The sequence below is a fragment of the Equus asinus genome, chromosome X (assembly GCF_041296235.1).
Source record: "Equus asinus isolate D_3611 breed Donkey chromosome X, EquAss-T2T_v2, whole genome shotgun sequence".
In the NCBI taxonomy this organism is placed as follows: domain Eukaryota; kingdom Metazoa; phylum Chordata; class Mammalia; order Perissodactyla; family Equidae; genus Equus; species Equus asinus.
Window position 1 is genome coordinate 78,638,739 of NC_091820.1, and position 18,508 is coordinate 78,657,246.

Here is an 18,508-nt window from a genome sequence, read left to right on the forward strand (position 1 = left end):
AAGGCTAATCTAATTAACAGTCCTACAGCTTGTATTGGAAGCATGCTATTTCTTGCATTCTCAACAATAGTAATATTGTTTGCAACAAAAAACGCTGAAAAAAACTTCCTACAAATTAAAGAGCAAAAATGATATTGTCTTAGATTTTTGTTTTTGAGTCATATAGTTAAATGTGTATTTTCAGAATGATATGGGCATGTTTATGAGTCATTGGTTTTTTTTTCTTTCATGAATTATCTAGTAACATAATTTAACAATTTATTTTTGGCTACATTCAGATTTCTGTTTGATTTTTAAGATATATCGTGAATAGTTTCTCTTTCAAATGTTATTAATTTTCTCTACATTATTATTTCCATTTAACTCTCTCTATGGTTTGTCTTTCCATTATGATTTTGCCTATAGTGTAGTGATCAAAATATCCTTCCTTTCCACTAGTATTATAGATCTGTATTCCTCATTGGTCATTTAGATGTTTTACAAGACCAATTAATTTTTAAATTGACATCACTAAACATTCCAGAAATTAATCTAGTTAATGCAAAAGTGATATTAAAAACACTTAAACATTAACGCATGGGAACTAATCAATAGAACTTCCCCTGACTGCTGTGTTTGAGCTGAATGTAAATCCTGGGTGTACAGGGTGAAGTAGAAACTAATTTTGTATTTTACTCCATGATTAAGCCAGGTATCTTAACACTGTGTATTGAAAACCTTCTTTGTCTATTAGTTAAGAGTGCCAGGTCTTCATATATTAAATTAGCAGGCGTACTTTAGTCTGTTTCAAGTTTATATTATTGATTATTATATTTTAATATTGGCTGGGGTTACTCTTCTTATTTATCGTCTGTCTTCTCTTTTTCCTGGTTTTTTGGTCCTCAGAAATTTTTCTTGCAGATTGACTTCAGAGTCTTTTTCTTGAGTTCTAAAATCCCATCGTGGTCCTTACTGGACTTACACTGAATTTATAGACTTACTTTAGGAGAGTTTGTCATCTTTTCAATATCAGATCTTCCCATCTAAAAATGTGGTATACCGCTCCAATTATTAAACCCTTATTTGATGTTCCTCAGCGAAAGGTATTGCTGTTATCATGTGAAAGATATACTCATTCTTTCTTAATATACTCATGAAACAATTCATATTGTATTAGTTTTATGAACTGCGTCTTTTATAATTAAAGTGTAAAATTAATTATTGCTGAAAAGTAGTTTTCATTAATTTGTTCATTCACTCATTTATGTTTTCATCCTCCTCACCTAAATTTAAGGCATCCTTATTATATAACAAGAGAAGAATTCATTTATATATATTTATGTATCTGTTTGTCTATTTAAATTTGTTCTATCTGCAGTCTTAATAACCTAATACCTTTAACATGATCTATTTAGTTGTCTTTTCCAATGGTACAATTTTTGTCCCTTAATTATAAAACTTGTACAAGATAGACCTACTGATAGATCTCTTTATTATTTGCACCAAGTATATGCTAAGCTGTTATAATCTGCAGTCCTATGTCTTTAACTCATGAAAATTTTCTTCTGTTGTAACTTCAGTTATTATTTCTGATTTGTTCTCCCCAATTCTGTGTATGTTTCATTTATGTTCTTCCAGAATATCTATTATCTTCTCTTTGGATATTTTTGTTTCCATTTTTCAACTGAATTTAGAAATGCTTCTCAGATTTATTCTCCAAATTAATATTTCCTGTCTTGGCAGTTTAATTCTGCTCTTTTCTTCTTCTAATGTTTCTTTTATTTTTGTCACAATTTTGTTTCCCTTATAATCTTTCTTCAATCTCACCAATTGTCCTTTTTTTACCTATTTGGCTAGCTCACTGTTTATCAAATATCTTTTATTTTACCATTTATATCCTACAGTGCATATTTCTCTATTTTCTTGGATTTCATAACGAATGCAAGCTAGATGTATTACAGCTTCAGAAAATAGGTCATAAATTCTATTTATTTCAATATGTTTCAATAGTATATTCTCCCTCTGTAATATGAATGCAATAGTCTCCTCTTTATAAAATTTGGGTCTCAATCTATGTACATACCTTATACAGATATTTTTTTCTGTTTAATTCTCTTTGCATGAGACAAACTTAACTTTCAAATCTTAGGTTAGAGGCATAGATTATATATAAATCAAACCTTGTATTGTTTTCACTCTTTTCTTTAGTATGATTGGGCTCTGCTATGAGAAAAATCTCATAGTCTTTTCTCCTAATTAAGAATTTATGAAGAATAGAATTATTCAGAAACAACATCAAGGCTTTTGTAGTTCTTACCCTATCAAAAGACATAAATCAACAAATACAACTGTGAGAGTGCATCTTTACTAGACTTGTTAAAGATTCAGTTATTTACTACTGTCAAAATCACATCTCCAGGGATAAATTGTAACCTACTTTTCTCCTTTCCTTAAGGAAACTAAAGTCAAGGGTGCATGATGATAGCCTTGAATATCCTTGTACATTTGATCCTTGTCAGTAGGAGAGTGCCTTCCTTCCTATTACCAAGAAAGTTTCTCCATCTCTGAGATAGTTATCCAGTTGGAATGTATTCACGGGCATGCATTACTTTTCCCTCATATGATCCTTTCACTGACTCTACTTTGTGATTCCTTTCTCCACTTTAGGATTTTATTAAACTTTAATAGAAGATATATTCTCCCCTTTATTATCATAACATTTTTCAATGTTTTTAATTTCTAGTGCTATCGTAACGTTGTTTCTTTTCCTTTTTGTATGTATTCTTAGATTAGACAATGCTAGTCTCCCCCAATTACCATCCACAAGTTCCGATTTTCCCATTTTTAAACAATTTTGATACAGTTTTAGACCACAGAGGGTTACAAGAATAGTACAAAGAACTGTCATGAGCTCTGTATCTGGATTCATGATTTTTAGAAATATTTCACCCCATTTGCTTTATCATTATCATTCCTCTCTTTTCTTTCTCTCTCTCTCTCTTAGTATCATTTGAGAGTACTTTGTAATCACCATGCCTCTTTACCCCTACGTAAATCAGCATGCATGGCTCAAAAAAAAAAAAAGACTTAGATAAGCACAGTTAAGTTATACAATTCATAGAATTTAATATTGATATAATATTATTATCTATTCACATCCCATATTCAAATGCTATCACTTTTTGCAATAATGTTCTTTATGTCTGTTTTTCTTCCATTCCAAGATCCAGGCCGAAATCCTACATCATGTTTGATTGTAATGTCTGCTTCACATTCTATAATCTGGAATAGTTCTCCAGCCTTTCTTAGAGTTTCTTGACCTCAAAATTAAATACATAGACTAGTCATTTTGTAGAATATTTCTCCATTTGGGGTTGTTAGATGTTTTTTCGTTATAGCATTCAGATTATTTCTTTTAGGGCAGGAATAACCCAGAAGTGATGTTTTTTTCTCCGTACATTTTATCAAGATGCATGTAGATGTTGGTGATGTCAATTTTGATCACCTAGCTAAGCAGTCCTGTCAGATTTCTCCATTGTAAAAATATGCGCTGGCCTGGTGGCACAGCAGTTAAGTTCGCACATTCTGCTTCTCAGCAGCCCGGGGTTTGCCGGTTTGGATCCTGGATGTGGACATGGCACCGCTTGGCACACCATGCTGTGGTAGGCTTCCCACATATAAAGTAGAGGAAGATGGGCACAGATGTTAGCTGAGGGCCAGGCTTCCTCAGCAAAAAAGAGGAGGATTGGCAGTAGTTAGCTCAGGGCTAATCTTCCTCAAAAAGAAAAAATACTATTTTTCTGTTTGTCAGTAATAAGTAAAGACTAAGGGGATACTTAGAGACTATGTAAATGTCTTTTCCACATGAATATCTCCACCCACTAGTGTTAACATTTATTTATAATTTTCCAATTCTGTCATTCCTTTAATATTCATTCGTTGGCATTCAAGTGAAAGGAAAGGATTTCTATTTTCCCCACATATTTAATTATTTATTTATTTATATCAGTATGAACTCCGCTTCTATAGTATTCAGATGATTATAATCCACTATTATAACTATTTGATTTAATCTTATTTTGCTTCAATTTTGGCCAGTGGGATTTCATTAAAACTACTTTCTGCGTCCCTTATACATGTCCTTATCATTCAATGAGTATTTCCTATCTTTCTGGCACAAAAAGCTGTTCCATGATCATCTTGTATTCTTCCTGCTCCAGACATAGAATTGAGTGTTTCTCCAAGGATCTCTGAAGTCTTGTACTGAGGAATGGTACTCATAAGTGAAAATCTGATTGTGAGATTTGCTCCTACTGAGGAGTCATTGATTCTAGGTCCCCTCAGTAGATGATTTATACTGACATGTGCAATACCAATCTGATACTACAGAATTAAATGATGCATTCTAGTTTTCACTTTTAATATTTGTCACTCTCTTCTCTAAAAGAGAGAAAAGGTGATTTTCAACTCTACACCATAATGAGCAGCTCGTGATAATAAGCAGGGGTGTTACTAATGGGCATATCTTAGGCACATAAGTGATAAAAAAAGATGGAAAAATATGTGTGTTTCTCTTTGCTTTTATGTTTCTTGATGTTGCACAGAGATATGAAGTCAGTTCAATTTTATTTCATGTGTTTAGCTTATATATTTTACCTGCTATATTTTTTAAAAATTTAAATTTTCATTTGTAATCTGAAAACGTTTTCACTGTGTGTCCAGATGTGATCTCACTTTATTAATATGGAGCCTGTCGATGTGCATACACACGGTTTTCAACTTAAGGGAAAAATTTTCAGTTTAAATTTGAGTATTTATTTCCAATTGTTATGATTTGTTGTTCAGTAATACCTTAAACTGAATATCCACCTTCTGATCTCCATATAAATTGCTCATTCTTTTCATATTCATTTCTTTGCAGCTTAAGAACTTTAATCTTACCTTGATGGCTTTCTATTCTAGTTTCATGGAGAACATGTTTTTCAACATCTCATTGGTAATGCCAATCAGATTTATTTTTATTCACTTTCCTTCTGTGTATTAAAAAATTTCTGGAGGATATGTTTTCTGAGACTTCAGGCGTAGGTCCTATTTCTCTTGATCTATAATACATTTCAAATAGTCTTTGTAAGACGTTTTTTATTCTTGTAAAATCATCTTGGGATAGTAAGAGAGATGTAAGCATGATATTTGCCAAAAGACAGAGATTGTGGTTCGGATCAATCCCAGGGCAAGTATTTCTAGTAGATTAAAAGTAAACCATATTTCTTATATCAATTTAATTTGAAAATTTTAAATTGAAATAGAAATATTCAAAGAGTTGTTTTTCTTTCTTCTTTTTCAAGCTTTGCTTTCTTTTTCAGCTATCAAGTTGTGTGCATTTTCTTTTCCTTTTCCTGTGACTTTTGCATTATAAATAGAGTACTAAAGGAACCAATCAGAAATCTCCAGAAAGATAAAATCTCATCCACTCATTTTTCAATGCTCAAGTCCATTCAAAAACTGTGTTATGGTATGCTTTGAGGAAGAACAGTTATCGGACTAAATGATCAGAGCAGAGATATTGTTGTTCCAAGTGTGTATTGTATTAAATGGTCTATCATACAGCAGTGAGAATGAAAGTAGTGGAGGATAAGAAAATATCCTAAAGTAAAAATCAGTGTAATATGTGGGAAGTCATAAGATAATGTCTTGAAAAATTGGTGAAGCATAAATGATGAAATACAGATTAGGACGTTATTTCACATTTATAGTGAAATTTAGAATATACTTCATGGGCTACTGTCTTTTATATATAGCATTTTTTACATTAAAGCAATAGAAAACATCAGCCCATATCCATTCAACAATTATTTAATGTAAACACTAACCATTTTTAAAATTTCCAGGTTTTAAAATAATTGTCTGATATTTTGAAAATTTCAAATTATTTGTCGCATACACAGACCCACAAGAGCATATGTATGTATGCATGCATGTATTCATGTGTTTGTGTAAATATGTGTATATGTGTATATGTGTGTGTGTATAACTGTATTTTATTTTTAGTTCCAAAAACTACTTTAAAAAATAAAGTTCATGAATTAATAAAAAGTGTCAAAGCCTATCATCCCAAAAAGCTCTTTCATCTTTACAGATGAAAGCAGAATATCTCAAGAGAAGAATCGCTGAAATTTGGAATAAGTAAGCCATTTATTAAACAATTAAGATTATTTCTACCTAGAAATTCCACTAATAGCACTTATTAGTATTTTCTCAGTTATATCATACCACAACTTGTACAAGAGCTAAGATCTGGTCACCTGCCTCCAAGTTTTCCTAAGGCTCCCGCTAGAATAGAGAGAAGTGGATATTAAGTCACTTCATAAATCCTTTCTCATGCCTAAATTCAGAATAGAATTTTAGGCAGCTAATGTAAAACTGTCTCTCTAGACCTTATCACTCACAATTTGAGGCTAAAACATTACGAATACTCAGTAGTACACAGAAATTCAGCTACCTTGCGCTGTAAGAGAACAAATAGTGATCTAACAACTAATGGGTAGGAAAATTAATAACTCTTCATAACCTTTGTCCCTTTATTTCTATTGTGTTGTGCCTTCTTGTCTCCTCATGAGGGCTTTGTGTATATTCTAGATATTTTGCCTCTCTTTTTTTTTCCTGTACAGCAAACATTTCTTACAAATGTATTCTGGGTCTGCTTACTTTTTCTTAATTGATAAACTTCATTTCTTAAAGAAGTTTTAAGTCAGAAAAATTCAGTGGAAAATTTTCTTGTAAGACATTTGGTCCTGTACAAGACATCTATAGGACATGTGGTCCATGTCAAAATGTCCTTGATAGTTGGTCCTGTCCAAAGCGTCCATAAGACGTTTGGTCTATGAGACGTTTTGGTCATGCCAAAATGTCCTTGATTTTTTATCATAATTGGTTCTGTCCAAAACATCCACGGAAACATTTGGTCCAAGCCTGGAGGTCCTTGATATTTGGTCCTGTCCAAAACTGTTTGGCATGGACCGTGTATACTCCTGGGTGTTTTGGACAGGACCAAATATCAAGGACATTTTGGTGTGGACCAAATGTCTTATGGATCAAGTGTTTTATGGATGTTTTGGCCAGGACAAAATATATTCTCACTGAAAATTCAAAGAGTTGTCATATAATCCCTGTCACCAAACATGCAAAACCTCCCTCACTATTGACATCTCCCATCATAGTGGTACATTTGTTACAGTCAATGAACCTACAATGACACATCATTACCATCCAAAGTCCATAGTTTACATTGGTGTTCAATCTTCGTGTACGTTCAATGTTTTTTGACAAAGGTATAATGACATGAATCTACCATTGCAGTATCTTACAGAACAATTTCACTGCCCCCCAAATTTCTTGTGCTCTGCCTATTCATCCCTCCCTCCCCCTAACACCTGGAAACCACTGATCTTTTTATTTGCTCCATAGTTTTGCCTCTTCCAGAATGTCATGTAGTTAGAATCAACCAGTATGTAACCTTTCCAGATTGGCTTCTTTCACTTAGTAATGGGTATTTAAGTTTCCTCTGTATCTTTTCATGGCTTGACAACTCATTTCTATTTTAGCATTGAATAATATTCTATTGTTTGGATAGACCATGGTTTATTTATCCATTCACCTACTGAAGGACATCTTGGTTGATTCCAAGTTTTGGCAAATATGAATAAAGCTGCTATAAATATAGTGTGTAGGTTATTATGTGGACATAAGTTTTCAACTCCTTTGGGTAAATACTAAAGACTGTGATAACTGAATCATAAGAGTATGTTTGGTTTTGTAACAAACTGTCTTCAAAGTGGCTGTACCATTTTACATTTCCAGCAGGAATGAATGAGAGTTGCTGCTGCTCCACATCCTCACTAGCACTTACTGTTGTCAGTGTTTTGGACTTTAGCCATTTAAATGGGTGTGTAGTGGTATCCCATTGTTTTAATTTGAAAATCCCTAATGATAAATGATGTTGAGTATGTTTTCCTATGCTATTTATGTATTTCTGTTGATGAAGTGTATGTTCAGACTTTTTACCTGTTTTTGTTCAATTAGGTTATCTTTTTATTTATTGATGAGTTTTAAGAGTTCTTTGTATACTTTGGATATCAGTCCTTTATCAGATATATGTTTTTTGAAGATTGTCTCCAAGTCTGTGTTTTGTCTTTTGGTTCTATGAATGGCATGTGATATGATAGAGCAGAAGTTTTAAATTTTAATGAACTCCAAATTCTCATTTTTTTTTAATTTCATGGATTGTGCTTTGTTGTCGTATCTAAAATGTCGTAGTTAAATTCAAGGCCACCTACATTTTCTCCTGTGTTATCTTCTAGGAGCTGCTTTTGTTTCTTTTTTGTACGTTTAGATCTGTGATCCTTTCTGAGCTAATAATTGTGAATATGTAAAGTCTGTGTCAAGATTTCTTTTTTTGGCACATGGATTTTCAATTTTTCCAGCACCGTTTATTGAGAAGTGTATCTTCGTTCCATTGTATTGCCTTTGGTCCTTTGTCAAAGATTACTTAACTATATTTACGTCAGTCTATTTCTGGGTTCTCTCTTCTGTTCCATTGATATATTTGCCTATTCTTTCAACAATACCACACTGTTTTGACACTGTAGCTTTATAGTGAGTTTTGAAGATGGATGGTGTCGGTCTTCCAACTTGATTCTTCTCCTTTATATTATGTTGGCTTTTTGGGGTCTTTTGCCTCTCCATATAAAATTTAGAATGTATTTGTTTGTATCTACAAAATAACTTTCTGGGATTTTGATTAAGATTACATTGAATCTATGGATCAAGTTGGGAAGAGCTAACATTTTAAGAATATTGAATCTTCTAATCCACGTGCATGGAATACTTCTCTGTTTATTCAGAACTACTTTGATTCTTTCCATTAGAGTTTTATAGTTTCCTCATTTTGATCTTGTACATATTTTGTTAGATTTACACTTACGTCTTTCATTTTTTTCTTCGGTGCTAATGTAAATGATATGGTGTTTCTAATGTCAAAGTGTTCATTGCTGTATACAAGGTAGCAATTAGCATGTGTATATTGACCTTTTATCCTGCTGTCTTGCTACAGTTCCAGAAGTTTTGTTTTTGTTGATTCCTTAAGATTTTCTACATAGACAATCATGTCATCGCTGAATAAAGACAGCCTTATTTCTTCTTTCCCTATCTGTATACCTTTTATTTTCTTAGCTCATTTTATTGCATAAGCCAGGACTCTCGTACAATGTTGAATATAAGAATACTAAAAGACATCCTTGTTTACTTCTTGACCTTAGCAAGAAAGCATCTAATGTCTCACCTCTAAGTATAATGTTTACTTTAAGTTTTAGTAAATATTATTTTCCAAGATGAGGACCTAACCTTTTATTCCAAGTTTGCTGAGGTTTTTTTTTTTTTTAATCATGATTGGGTATTGGATACTGTCAAATATTTTTACGCATCTATTGATATCATCATATGATTTTTTTCTTTAGCCTGTTGATGTGGTGGATTACATTAATTGAGTTTCAAATGTTCAACCAGGCTTTCATATCTGGAATAAATCTTATTTGGTCATGAGATATAATTCTTTTTATATATATGTTCTAATATTTCAAAATCACATATAGAAGAATATTTCACAGCAAGATATAACCTCATATTCATAAATGTTAAAAATACATTTCCTAGGAAAGTTGTTTACTGTTTATGTTGCCTGGTAACACAATTTAAATTTTAATATAATTACCTTATTACTGCCTTATTTAAATATTTGAAATGTATCTGTAATCGTCTATGCGTGTGTGTGTTTGTATGTGCATATTTCAATTTATACTGAAAGAAATCTAAAAAAACCTTTATTTTTATTGATAATCATGTTTTAATATTTTTTCTTTTAAAAAAAGACATTTTGAAATGACATGGAGCACATAACAGTCCTGCAGTGTTTCACTCTATATAATATTTTAGATGTTTTAAATATTTTTATCACCAAGACAGGAGATCCTCAAGAACTAATTATTATCCTTCATATTATATGTTGTAAGCAATATATTATGAACTGCTCCACAAAACCTCTGTAAATATGGAAATATTTCTATTTTATCCACTTATCCATAACCTAATGATTCCCTCTTTGTCTTCTACATTATCTTTGAATTACTCAACAACACTGGGAGCTCAACAGTTCAAAAGTGAGGTAAGACGTAGTAGGAAGAGTCTAGAATCCCCTCATTCCTATCTTGACATTAAAAGTCATGGCCATTTTTTTTTTCCTATTCAACGACTGAAATATTTTGAGTACTCTCCCCTTTGTAGAGAATATTAATACATGTTCACTTTCATGAAAAAATAAACCTGACTGCTTACAACTGTGCTCAACATCAGTCCATGTCCCTCAATGTTTCCCATGTAAATAAACCTCCTAATAATTACTAAAAGAACTTTTTGTGACCTCTCTTATTAGAATACATAAAGGAAAACAAGCATACTCATATTGAAACTGCCAAATTAATTCAAGAATAATATTTATCAAACTAGTTTTTGACTGAGTGATTTTTATTGTTTTTATCATACAGATATTAAAAAATGCTTAATATAATGTCCAAATAGCAAATGTCATATTCTAATTCTTTTGTATTTTTATTTTATGTATTATTTTCCTGTACACCCTTTGTATAACTTTGCACACTCTTTTTATAACTCTTTCTATATCTATCAAACTAATTAAAAAGAATTTTGAAAAAAGGAAATTTTCCTGAAGTGAATGTTTATAAATGTCAATTTTATTCCTGTTGATGACATTACTTTCAGAATTTTCCACATATTTGTCCTTTGCTTATGCACCTCTTTCTAGGAGAGGCATAAATACTTTGGTTTAGTCTAAAAGACAGATAAGGCATTATACATGTCAATTTGAATAATGAGTATGAATGCATAATAAATTCACTGTAGATGTAAATACTAGGTTAAAAACGCAAACATTAATTATTAGTACTAAAATATTAAAAATATGATGAAATAGATATTTTGGAACATGAATTTATTTGTTATTATGCAACTAGCTGTCATGCTAATATGGGGGCAAGCCCTGAGCAGATGTGCTTGAGCTTTGCTTAACATCTGATTGTCTAATTCATGCTGTAGAAGTACAGTTGCCCATACCATTTTGCATTAGAAACACACATAGCTCTGAACTGTAAAATGGAATAGGGAAGAGCTAAAATATTGGGTTTAAGACACTTGACAAAAGTAAAAGAAAATACAGAAGGATAGTAGGAAGTCCTTACTTTGGAGTCTGCATGAAAGCAAGTTATCTATACAGTATACAGTAATGTGACAGTGGTCTCCAAGATATTAAAATTTGACATTTAAAGCATGAGAATAAAGGTTGTGTATAATATAGTTAAGAATATATTTAAAAATGATTTCCCAATAAAATTCTAATAATTGTTTTTGTGGAAATTCTGAAGCACCACCAAGGAACTTGTAGAATGTAATATGAAAAAACAATTTATACATACCATACTTATAATCTATATTTCTTTAGTACTTTATAATTTGGAAAGGGCTTTGTATAGATTCTTATAGCTAAGCTTTACAGTGAATTATCAATTATTTCCTATTATAGACATTTTTCATATGAGGAAACTTGACACCCTGATTTTGTATCAGTGGAGCTATTTGTGAGCTGGACTACAGATCTTAAGAAACCATCCACGTGGCATGGTGGATAAATGAGACATTGTAACATCTTCAGTTGATTATCGTTATTCATAGTAGATGTGTTTTATAAAGTCTCTGCACATACTGAGCTAGCAAATACTTAATTACTCCTGGGAACCGCAGTAAGTTTATGCAAGCCTCTGCTAACATTTTCATTAACCAGCCAATACATAATGTTATTTTATGTGTGTTTCAATTTAAAGACACTTCATTTAACAAATATTTTTGATTCATTACCGTTGAAATCATGGTTAAAAGCTGACAGATCATCAGCTTTTTCAACTTCAGCTTGAAACATGCACCTCAAATATTTCACTGTTCTGAGCATGTCTGTGAAAGACCATTAAAGAGCCAGATATTGACTTGGGAATTAGAAATAAATCTTAGCTAGTAGGTGAATTGGTGCAAATATGGACTCTATAAATCATGATCAACTGTATCTTTTAGGAATTATGGAGGAGAGAATAAATAGGAAGAGATAGTATTAAAAAATAACTGGTGATGTCAGCAACATGGTGGAGTAAGCTGTTCCCTTTATCTGTCCCCCTTAGAGTTACAATTAAATGGGCATTCATTGACAAATGGAGGATACGCACACAACACAACAGGATGCCTGAGAGGCCCACAGAGCTATACATCTGAAGGTGGATGGACTGGGTTCCTGGGAAGTAGTGGAGCTAGATGAGAACTCGCTTAACCTTCCCCAGAAGCCCTACACATGCATGAATGCCTCCCCAGCTGGCAGGAGTGCCCATAGAGCTGCTGCAGCCCCTCAAGTGGGAATGTGCCTAGGCACGCCTGTAAGAAGAAGTGGCCGAAGCCCTGATCCAGAATGCAAATGATTTCCCATCAAAGCAGGAGCACCCATTGTGCCACTGTGACCCCAAAGAGTGGCCCCAGCTCCGAGCCCATGTAGTAGCCTCGCCCACCAAACACAGCAGTCAGTATGACTGTAAGAAGAGGTGGTGGCAGATCTGCATGCACATGCAAGTGCATTCTGGGCTAGGGTGAGCACTCATAGTGCCTCCGTGGTCCTGCAAGTGGGAATGAGCTTTGGAACAACTGTAAGAAGAGGGAACAGCAGCCCTGCATCCCTGCATGAACACTTTCCTGGCCTGCAGGGGCACCTGCTGTACCTGCACAACTTCCAGCAGATGCAGTGTGATCAGAAACACAGCACCTTCTTTCCCCCAATGGTAACAGGTCGAATCTGTGACCTGATATTACCACAAAAGTGCCAGCAAAGGATTAGTTCATCAAGCACCATGAGAAACTACAGTAACAATTCAGAGCATCAGGCAAATGACAACTCTCCAGAAACCAAGCCTGAAGTCACAGAAATTTACAATCTAAATGACAGATAATTCAAAACAGCTGTCATAAAGAAACTCAATGAGCTACAAGAAAACGGAAAACCACAATTCAATGAGCTCAGGAGTAAAATTAAGGAGCAAAAGGAATGCTTCACTGAAGAGACTGAACCTTTAAAAAAAAACCCAGAAATTCTAGATATGAAGAATACAATGAATGAGATAATAAATAATCTAGAATCCTTAAAGAATAGAGCTGACATTATGGAGGAAAGAATTATGATTTAGAGAATCTAAATATAGGCATGTTTCAGGTGGAGGAGGAGAGAGAACCAAAATTTTTAAAAAATGAATGAATTCTTTGAGAAAATCCAACTCAAATAGGAAAAGCAACCTAAGCATTATAGGTATTCCAGAGGGAGAAGAGAGGGAAAAAGGAGCATAGAGCTTGATCAAAGAAATAATAGCTGAGAACTTTGAAAAACTGTGTAAGAAACTGGACTTACAAATACATGAAAACGCTAGAATTCCTAATTACATCAGTGCTAAATGACCCTTCCTTTCCAAGGCATATAATAGTAAAACTGGCAAAAGTCAACTACAAACAAAAAATATTAAGGATAGACAGCCAGAAGAAAATAACCTAAAAGGAACCCCTAACAGGCTTTCAGCAGATTTCTTGGCAGAAAGCTTATAGGCTAGGAGAGAATAGATTGATATATTCAAAATACTGAAAGACAAAAACTTTCAGCTAAGACTACTCTATCTAGTGAAACTATCCTTCAGAAAAGATGGAGAAATAAAATATTTCCCAGATAAACAAAAGTTGAAGGAGTTCATCACCACTAGACATCCCTTATAAGAAATGATCAAGGATGCCCGTAGACCTTAGACAAAAAGGCTAAAGCCTATAAAGCTTTGAGCAAAGAGATAAATAGACAGACAAAATCGGAAAAATGCAGCACTCCTTCAAAACAGGACAGCAAATAAGTATAACTTAAAAGATAAAAGGAAGGAAAACATCAAAAGTATCTATAAACACTTTCACTTAGTCACAAACTCACAACACAGAACAGAATAATTTGTTACAACAATAACTCAGAAGAGGAAGAGGAAAGGGCTGGAACCTGCTTAGGCTAATGGAGATAAGAGGCTATCAGAAAATTGATTATCTCATCTCTAAGATCTTTATATAAACCTCATGGTAACCACCAAACAAAAAAATCAGAGCAGAGAAACAATTTATAAATAGAGAGGAAACTGAGAAAATCATCACAGAAAGCCACCAAACTGAAATCGCACTCAGAAATACAAAGGAAAAGAAACAATGGACATATGGAGCAAGCAGAACACAAGAGATAAAATGACAGTGATAACCCCTCATATATCCATAATCACTCTAAATGTAAACAGATTGAATTCTCCAATCAAAAATCACAGAGTAGCTTCATGGATAAAAAGGCAATACCCAACAATATACTGCCTCCAGGAAATAAATCTCAGCTCTAAAGACAAACACAAACTCAAAGTGAAGACATGGAAGATGATACTGCAAGCAAGTGGCAAACAAAAGAAGGCAGATGTTGCCAAAATATATCAGACAAAGCAGACTTCAAGATAAAAAATGCAATGAGAGACAAAAGGGGGCGTTATATAATGACAACAGGGATATTCCACCAAGAGGACATAACACTTATGAATATATAAGCACCTAACACAAGACTACCAAAGTATAGAAAGCAACTATTAATAGACCTAAAGGGAGAAATTAACAGCAACACACTAATACTTGGGGACATCAACACCCCATTTTCATCAATGGATAGGTCATCCAGACAGAAAGTCAGCAAGGAAATAGTGGATTCAAATGAAACATTTGATCAGATGGACATGATAGATACATAGAGTAATCCATCTGAAAACAGCAGTACATGTGGAACATTTTCAAAGATGGACCATATGTTGGGAAACAGGGCAAGCTTCAATAAATTTACAAACACTGAGATAATATCAAGCATCTTTTCTGAACACAATGCTATGAAATTAGAAATCAACTACAAGAAAAAAACTGAGAAAGTCACAAATATGTGGAGACTAAACAACATGCTCCTGGACAACCATTTGATGAATTAAGAAATCAAAGGAGAAATTAAAGCACTCCTGGAGACAAATGAAAATGAAAATACAACTTACCAACTCTTATGGGATGCAGGAAAAATTGTTATAAGAGGGAAATTCAAAGCAATACTGGCCCACCTCAGCACACATGAAAAATCTCAAGTGAGTAATCTCAAACTACACCGAACAGAACTAGAAAAAAAAGAACAAGCAAAGGCCAAAGTCAGCAGGAGAGACATAATAAAACTTAAAGGAGAAGTAAATGACATAGAGACTGAAAAAAAAAAAAACAGTAGAAAGGATCGGTGAAACTAAAAGCTAATTTTTTGAGAATTTAAACAAAATTGACAAACCTTTAGCCAGACTCACTAAGAAAAAATAGAGAAGGTTCAAATAAATAAAATTAGAACCAAAAGAGGATAAATTAACATGGATACCAGACAAATATAAAGAATTAAAAGAGAACACTATGAAAAACAATGTGCCCACTAATAGGATAATCTAGGATAAATGGATAGATTCTTCAATTCATATAACATCCCAAATAGAGAATCTGAAAAGACCAATCACAAGTAAAGAGGTTGAAACTGTAATCAAAAACCTCCCAAAAACAAAAGTCCAGGCTTCTCTGGAAAATTCTGCCACACATTCAAAGAAGATTTAATACCTATCCTTCTCAAACTATTCCTAAAAATTGAAGAAGACAGAGGATTTTCTAACTCATTCTATGAGACCGACATTACTGTGATACCAAAACCAGGCAAGGAGAGCACAACAAAGGAAAATTACAGGCCAATATTGCTGATGAACATAGATGCAAAAATTCCTCAAAACATATTGTCAGACTGGATAGAGCAATACATTAAAAGGATCATACACCATGATCAAGTAGGATTTATATCAGAAACACTAGGATATTTCAACATCTGCAAATCAATGTGATACACCACATTAACAAAATGAGGAATAAAAATCACATGATCATTTCAATAGATGTAGAGAAAGCATTTGACAAGATCCAACACCGATTTATGATAAAAAAAAACTCTCAATAAAATGAAATAGATGGAAAGTACCTCAATATAATAAAGGCCATATATGACAAACTCACATCCAACACCATACTTAATGGGAAAAAACTAAAAGCCATTCCTCTGAGAGCAGGAAAAGGACAAAGGAGCTAAATCTTGCCACTCCTGTTTAACATAGTATTGGAGGTTTTGGACAAATAAATTAGGCAATAAAAATATAATAAAATAAATAAAAGGAGTCCAAGTTGGAAATGAAGAAATGAAACTCTTGCTGTGTGCAGGTGACATCATTCTACATATAGAAAACCCTAAAGAATCTATCAGAATACTAGTAGAAATAAACAATAAATGCAGCAAAGTTTCAGGGTCCAAATCAACATAAAAAAATCAATTTCATATCTATACACTAATAACGAACTAGCAGAAAGGGAAGTCAAGAATATAATCACATTTAAAATCACAACACTAAAAATAAAATATCCAGGAATAAATTTAACCAAAGAGCTGAAAGACCTATATACTGAAAACAATAAGACATTACTGAAAGAAACTAAAGAAGATAGTTAAAATATCCGTATTATGTAAAGCAATCTACAGATTCAATGCAATCGCAGTAAGAATCCAATGACATTCTTCATGGAAATAGAATAAAGAATCTTAAACAAGGCTGGAGCCATCACAATCCTTGATTTCAAAATATAATATAAAGCCATAGTAATCAAAACAACATGGTGCTGGCACAAAAACAGACACACGGATCAGTGGAACAGAATTGAAACCACACATCTATGGACAGTTAATCGTTGATAAAGGAGTCAAGAACATACAGTGTTGATTGGAAAGTCTCTTCAATAAATGGCCTGGGAAAACTGGACAGCCACATGCAAAAGAATGAAAGTAGACCAATATGTTGCACCATACACAAAAATTGACTAAAAAATGGATTAAAGACTTGAATGTAAGACCTGAAACCATAAAACTACCAGAAGAAAATATAGGAAGTACCCTCTTTGACACTGCTCTTAGCAGCATATTTTTGAGTGCCCTTTCTACTCAGGCAAAGGAAACAGAAGAAAAAAGAAACAAATGGGACTATATAAGACTAAAAAGCTTATGCAAGGCAAAGGAAACCATCAGCAAAATGGAAAGACAGCCAATCAAGTGGGAGAAAATATTTGCAAATCACATAGCCAACAAGGGGTTAATTTCTAAAATATGTAAAGAACTCATACAACTCAACAAGGACACAAGTAACCTGATCGAAAAATGGGCAGAGTATATGAGCAGACATTTTTCCAAAGAAGATAGACAGATGGCCAAGAGGCACATGAAAAGATGTTCAACATCACTAATTATTAGGGAAATACAAATCAAAACTACAATGAGTTTTCACCTTACGCCTGTCAGAATGGCTGTAATCACCAAGACAAAAAATAACCCACCAAATTTTGGAGAGGATCTGGAGAAAAGAGAACCCTCATACAGTGCTGGTGGGAATTCAAACTGGTGCAGCCACTATGGAAAACAGAATGGGGATTCCTCAAAAGGTTAAAAATAGAAATACCATATGATCCAGCTATCCCACTACTGTGTATTTTCCCAAAGAATTTGAAATCAACAATTCAAAGAGATTTATTCACTCCTGTCTTCATTGAGCCATTATTCACAATAGCCAATATGAAGAAGCAACTCGTGTACCCTGCTATCAAGGAATGGATGAAGATGTGGTATGCATATACAATGTAATACTACTCAACCATAAAACAAGAGAAAATCATCCCATTTGTAACAACATGGATGGACTTTAAGGGTATGATGTTAAGCAAAATAAGCCAGATAGAGAAAGACAAACACTGCATGATTTCACTCATTATATGGAAGATAAGCAAACACATGGATAAAATGTACAGATTAGTGGTTACCAGAGGGTAAGGTGGTTGGGGGTGGGCAAAAGATTTAAAGGGGTACATATGTAGGGTGATGGACAAAAATTAAACTACTGGCAGATTCTCGTCAAGATGGCACTGTGAGCAGTCATTGAACTCGCCTCCTCCCACAAACACAACCAAGTTACAACAATTTTAGGAAGAATCACCCTGGATTGAAAACTGAAAACTGGATAAAAAGAACCCCCACAACAAGGGACAGTCCTGATGAAAGCAGAAGGGGCAGTAACTCTGGCCAGAGAGGAAAAAAGCCACCTTTGGGAACAGCAGAGTTTCTCAGCTGGCCAGGTGGGAGCCAACCTAAGGATATCCAGATAGCATCTCAAGACGCCTGAGAGTCTCCTGCTACTATACATCGGAAGGCGGACGAACTTCCCCTGGC